Raw genomic sequence first — 7193 nt, forward strand, 5'->3', positions numbered from 1 at the left:
AGAGAGCCATAAGAGCACTGTGAAGCGATATATAAGTCTAAGTGCTATTGCTATTCCATGGTGGCTGCAGCAATCCCTTCTTTTCTATGGAACAGCCATAGTTTAGGAATCAGGCAATTCCCTATACTGACAGTGTTTTAGAAAAATGTTAAAGATGGAACTCTTCCAGATACTTTTTTCAGGTTGGTAGATGACAATCATGATTGATATCTTAATTGTTGGTTTTGAGTAGGCTTTTATATTTAATTATTATTACTAGCGTTTTGACTGTTGTGTGCTGGTGGGAGTCTAGATAGCAGCAGGTTATCATAGATAAAGAAAAATATATATACACAGTATCTACCGTCACATTACAGTAATACAATCCTGGTATCTTTAAGATATGTTACGTCTATAGCTGGTTGGGTTAGGAAAGCAGTCATGGGAACTGAAGAATCCTGGGATTTGCAGTTTCAAAATATAAAGGGCCAGTTTAGAGAAGTTTGAGCCAGAGAATATTAAGTTCCTGCATCAAAAGAATCTCTTCCTGAAGGTGAAAATCAATGCAATACTTGAGCTGTCCTGATACGTTTGATTTTTAAAGAGTACAGAAGCAACATGAGAAACGGTACGGACATAATTTATTATTCCAATTTATCAACCACATCTTTATTTTAGCAGATTCAAGATGTCCCATAAATAAACCAATAACAACTTCACTAAAGAAAAAGACATTAAGTTCATAATCAGGATTCTCCATTTTATTTCTTTTTTTTTTCTGCCCTACAGGAGATACATACTGTATTATTTTATATGCAAGTTAAGTTCCTTTTTAAAACTATTATACCTCTGCTAAACAAGTTGCAAGTAGATTTAAATGCTTCGGCTAAACCCTAGATGGCGCTGCGGATTAATAAAACCCATGAAAAAAGACTCAAATGTCTCCTTTTTATCAGTTTCAAAAATTACATAGATCTGACATATTTTGACATGTATCAATTATAAATTAATCAAGTGCCAGGTTTCTCTTCCCCTCCCCTGAATATCACAAAAATATCTTGTAAAAACTGACCCATAAAGAATGCCTTTAATCACAGCTGATATGTTTGGCCTGCAAAAATCAAGATTACCACTGGATGATAGAAAAGAGTTTTTTTCTCTATCATTTGGCTGCCACATAGTGGTTATTTGAGTTTTTTGCAATCATGCTCTTTTAATAGCTGCTAGTATTAAAATGAATTCAGGAGATCCAAATCAGCCAGTATTGGTGGCTTCTACTATTTTTAATCCCTAGTGCCAAGTAACAGGGTGAGCTCCCATTACTTGTCCCAGCTTCTGCCAACCTAGCAGTTCAAAAGCATGTAAAACAAATGCAAGTAGAAAAATAGGGACCACCTTTGGTGGGAAGGTAACAGCGTTCCGTGCGCCTTTGGTGTTTAGTCATGCCGGTCACATGATCACAGAGACGTCTTCGGACAGCGTTGGCTCTTCGGCTTTGAAACAGAGATGAGCACCACCCCCTAGAGTCAGGGATGACTAGCAAATATGTGCGAGGGGAAACTTTACCTTTACTTTACTATTTTTAAGATTTGTGTGTGTGTGCGCGCATGCGCACCTTCAAATCAGTGTTGACTCCTGATGATCTTTCAGACAAGTCCCTATAGCTTTTTTAGCTATTGCCTAGTTCTGGGGCTAAGATAGACCAGTGAGTTTCATGCCAAGGTAGGACTAGACAGTCTCTGGCCAGATTCCTTAAGGATTGGTTCTCTTTAAGATTAATAATTATGTTTTAAGTTCCTGCACATTTCCACTTGGTTAGATAATGTTAAAAAACATTTCTGTACCTAAAACAAAATAGCAGAGGAAGGTGATGAGAAAAATAAGCCATGCGAGCCTAGACAGAGAAAGCTATAACGTTACTTCATTGTTTCAGCATCTTAATACCCGGTATAGACTCAGTAGCTAATCTTTTAAACATTACAATACATTAAGTCCATCATCTTTGCAATCTTTCTTTAAAAATGCACAAAATCCATATATTTTTGCATTCATTTCTCCTAATGGGCATATTTTATATGCACTTTTCCCCCTAATAAACATATTCTTGAGCTGAGAATGGCTAAACACAGGCATATGCATTTACATTTTACTGAACTGTGAACCACATCACAAAATGTGGAAGTGTGTATTATTTTCCATTTTACTTATACATTTGGAAAGCCTGGATTTTTTCAGTTCCTCACCGACATCCTTATTACATGTCACTTGGAGTTGCTAAAAGGGGCCAGATCATTCATAATATCTTCATAATTTCCTGCCTGGGCAGGGGATTGGACTAGAAGACCTCCAAGGTCCCTTGCAACTCTGTTATTCTATTCTATTCTATTCTATTCTATTCTATTCTATTCTATTCTATTCTATTCTATTCTATTCTATTCTATTCTATTCTATCTGCCTATCCCAGGTCCTTGGAAAGGATTTGATAGGTACACAAAAATGCCAAACCCAGTCTGAACAGCTGGCTGACTGTGTGATGAACCAATAATAATAATGATTATATCATCTTGCACCAAAAATTGGTTTATTCTAATTGCTTTGATGTCTCAATGTCCCATAACATAATTATTAAGCTATCTTGGTTATCTTAAACAAGACTTTACAAGGTAGTCTGTTTGTTTGAGTCCTGTGATTGCACGGTAATCAGGGAAGAGACTGGGTTAATTGGCCAACTTGGAGTTCAGCATGAACATTTCTTTTAAGAAAAGGAGACATCAGTGGCATAATGTCTATTATGGTTGGGTATATATTTCATAAATAATAAAAACAATGCTAGATTTATACAGTGGAAATTGCAGGACATTCTGAGGAATGGGCAGAATCGGATTTTGCTTTTATCGCAAAACTCTGTGCATTAAAGCTGTTATTCAGCATGCTATTTATAATTACTTTAAAAATGGTTAGCCTTCAACTATCCCTTGAGATTGTGAATCATTCTGGATTTGAGTGTAAGATTAGGCTTAGACCATCTGAGTTGAGCAAGGCTATCCCGGAATATTGTGTGAGAACCATGTGGTAGATAAACTGATTTTCCCCCCATTTTTTTTTTTTTTTTTTGGGATTAATCATGAATGGAAAGAAGTCTCTTATTTATTGGCACTCAGTTGAGGAAAAATATTAAAGGACACGGTACTCTTTAGTTTGGATGGATAAGATTTTTTTTTTTTTGTATGTTTGTTTTCACTCCTGGGCCTTCTGGACTTAACAGCATTAGCTGTTTTTTAAATAGTTGAATATAGTGTTTGTAATACTATGGATTTAATTTGTAAGTCTCCTGATGATGAAAAATTAAACACATTCATCACAATTTCTCAGACGCTTAAGTCTAAAGATATTGGCTGTGTTGCTTCTACCTTCTATCAAGGACTTCTGCATGATTCTGTGGCAGATGGAGGCCCCCCCAAAAAAGAGATTTTAAACATATTTTTTTTAAAGTGCAGTTTTCATCTGCAAAATACTTGCTTGTTTCTGCTCTAGTCACAGCAATCCAAATCAGATGCAACAACTTAATTTTACAGGGCAGTCATACAAGGGAATGACTTGAACATTGCTAATTGCACTGTGCATATACACTTTACAAAGTTCCCAAACAGTATTGATCTCTGCATACCAGGTTGCTATCTAATCTCACAACTTGACCATTAATAAAATTATTCAATTAGTATTGAAATAAAAAGAGCGTTAAGTGTTTCCCCCTCCGCCCGCTCCCAATATCTGGCAGTGCTTTTAGTTAATCAACTCCCTCTTAAGACAATCTTGAAAACCAATTTTCAGTTTCCTCCTGACTCCTCACTGCCTGCTGTGTCACACAGTTAGTAACAATTGGGACTCTGGGTGATGACCACCAACACCATGGTCTTCCTAAAATCAGAATAGCAATAAAACACTTTTTAAAAATGCATTTCACAGTTTATTCTTTGTGAGAATTGCTTCATTCGCCATGAGCTTGCTTCTCCTGGGGAAAGTAGATCAAGGGCAGTTTACCCAAAAGATTTTTCTCTGTTGGCATAAAAATGGTCTCCTAATAGGAGAAGTCCAGCCTATTCTATGAACTCCACCAAAAGTGAAAATAGAGTCCTAATAAGGATGCCTGGCCTCTGACTTCTTTCTGAATAAAACCACCAATACAGTGTATTTATTCCTGTTCCATATCATCTCACTGCAAGAATCTGATGACATGTTATACACATCACTTTCTTTAACACACCTCGTAAGATTATACTTGTTTCCTTAGGGCATCAAATGGCAGCATATCACATAATTATGAAGCAGTTGAGTCCAGTGGAGCCTGACATATATGAAGAAAAAAAATTCTTACATTCTTTTCATATGAAAAGCTAAGCTTTAGGCAACTGGTAGTTTCTGGGCCAAAACTGCCCAGTAGAAACATATGTATTTTGCCCATCTGATGTATGAAATTGGTAGTTCTTCCATGATGTGATGCTCCTTGGACCTTCATAATTTGTTTTTCAGGTACATAAACATCTGGTTCCAAACATTATCAGGGAAAGATGGGAGAAGTTTATTTTCCTCAGTGAGAAAGAGGGAGTGGAAGTCAACTTTCTCCTACATTGTAATGGTATGCGGGAATGACCCTGAGAGACAGGAGGAAGTGGTGCAGATTGGACAAGTGGACAGGAGCCTGGATAGCTCAACAAACAGAGCACTGTAATTTAACACCAGCTGTCTGCAATTAAAGTAAGATCAAATCTCACCAGGCTCAAGGTTGACTCAGCCTTCCATCCTTTCTAAGGTTGAGGACCCAGTTGGTGGGGGCAATAAATTGAGGACCCAGTTAGTGGGGGCAATAAGCTGACTTTGTATAAATATACAAAAAGTATGAAGGCTATTGCTTAACGCACTGAAAGCCGCCCTGAGACTCCGGAGAAGGGCGGCATATAAATCAAATTAAAAAAAAAAAGTGGTGCAGATTGGCACGTGAAAGATTTCTCAGCCCTCAAAAGGAGAGGGAGTGTGGGAAGCAGTTCAGAAGGGACCCTCCCTAATGTTCTGGAGTAAAAGGAATGGAGGAAGGGAATACTTTCAGCCTTGCAAGATTTTGTTAATATATATAAAAGTGAAGTTAGTACTCATGTAACTTCTGCTTCTTGTCTGGACTACCTCAGAGGGCTAACATACATGCAACGGGAAAGGAAGATTAAAACATCTAGCAACTTGTCACCTTTGCTGTAATAGGCAATAGGCATTAGTACAAGATGATCCATGCTGATTGCAAATTCTGAGAGTTGAAATCTAGGTATTTTCAAGTAGCCAAGTTTGGGGAACACTATCCTAGGGGAATGTGATAACCATTTCATCCATATTGTGTAACCAAACTTCTGATTTTACTACAGATTCCCCATGAGAAGTGAGTGCTTCATTAAGGGTTGGCCAGTTCAAACAATGTAGAAGCAAAGCATCCTTTCATGGCTTTATACAACTCTATTGTGCTGGCATCCTGCTGACCAGTCAGGAACCAATAAGCTCTTTAGGATTCAGAAGCAATCAACTCAAACCAGAGTGAAATGTCAAAAAGATGTTATTGAATAAATATTAAGAGTTAATAGGGAAGGAAAAATGTATCAATCCTTGTGTCTCTTTAGCATATTAGGAAACCCAGGAATGGCAGCAAATGGACCCTCTGGATCCAAGAATTGTACAGTACCTTCCAACAATTTGGGTCTAGGTTGAGCAAATGTCCCTAGATTGACCCTCATCTCATGCTGGAGCCCATCTTCAGGGAATTCTCTCTTCTGGAGAAGATAGTAGGCTCCAGCATGAGTCTGAAAGCTTGGAAGACAAAACCTCTGGTCCTGGTGACCGACCCAGATTGGATTCTGCAACATTATCCTGGGACATGTATATTTGCCTTCATTTGTGAAACCATCTTCTCATTCTTCCTGCCTAAGCATCCTTAAAATGCTTCTTCTTCCTAAGGCTGAGAATGAGTGACTATCCCAAAGCCACCCAGCTAGCTTTATGCCTAAGGCAGGACTAGAATTCATAGTCTCATAATTTTTAGCTTGAACCATTTCACCAAAACTGACTCTGAGGACACCAGAATAGCTATGAAAATTTTAGGTATACCCATAGATACTACTAAAGCAGTGAACTCAGCTAGCCAAAATGACAAAAGCATAAATATTCAGATTACTCTCTATTTTGATGGAGTGATGGCAAAACTCTGAGAGCCAGAAGTGAATCATTTCTACACTGAACAGCCATATATTAAACGTGGCGTGGAGTTTTGAATATAACACATCAGTACAGATCTGCTAGAGGATTTGGGAAGTAGCCTTTGCTTCAAGTCAATACTTAAGCACACTTTAAGACATTTTTTTTCATGAAAATTCTAAATACCTTTTAATGAAATTGTGATGCAATTTTATTCCATGATTCTACAAAATTATTAACAGTTTCAAAACAAAGTGCTCTGGAATTGCAGCAAAAATTAACTGGGGCTGAAAGGACTACCTAGCCATAATTTAAACCTTTCACATGTTCATATTTTAAGTTTCATCATCAAAGAACTGGTTCTTCTTAAGATTACAAAACAACACCATTTTTTTTTCTCCAAGAAGGACGTGCATATCTTAACTAGCAAGCTATTATAATTATTGTTGCATTATGTTTTAAAAAAAACCAAGTATAATTTTGGTGGTTTGATTCTCCACCTTGACTACATCTGACATTCACCTGTGGTGTGCATGGTTGTAAATCCCATATTTAGATCAACAGTGCAGGTACACATTGTGCACAATAAGAAAGCCTGCAAGTCCTTTCCTTGATACTAACTAGTTGCTAGGCAGCATGAGAGCAGAGATCCTAAAAAGTCAGCAGCTTCAATCACCCCTGCTTCTATATTTTTAGGACGCAGGGAATATTAACCTTCAAGATTATACTTTGTTTTTTACTCCAATAATAGTATCACATCAACACAGGAACAAATGAAAAAGATAATAATAATTTTGATATGCACTGTATAGTATGTATTCCCAAGCCACAATAAGTTATTTGGACTTTTTTCTTTATAATTGTTTTTTTAAAAAAATATTTTAATATAAATTAATCTCTGTATCATCTGACTGGGCTTTTGATTGCTATTTTGATTAAGGCTCCCATAGCTGGGCTGCAAAAAAATGGATGGCTAATATTTG

The sequence above is a fragment of the Pantherophis guttatus genome, chromosome 3, assembly GCF_059756535.1.
Source record: "Pantherophis guttatus breed Tessera chromosome 3, ASM5975653v1, whole genome shotgun sequence".
NCBI lineage: Eukaryota > Metazoa > Chordata > Lepidosauria > Squamata > Colubridae > Pantherophis > Pantherophis guttatus.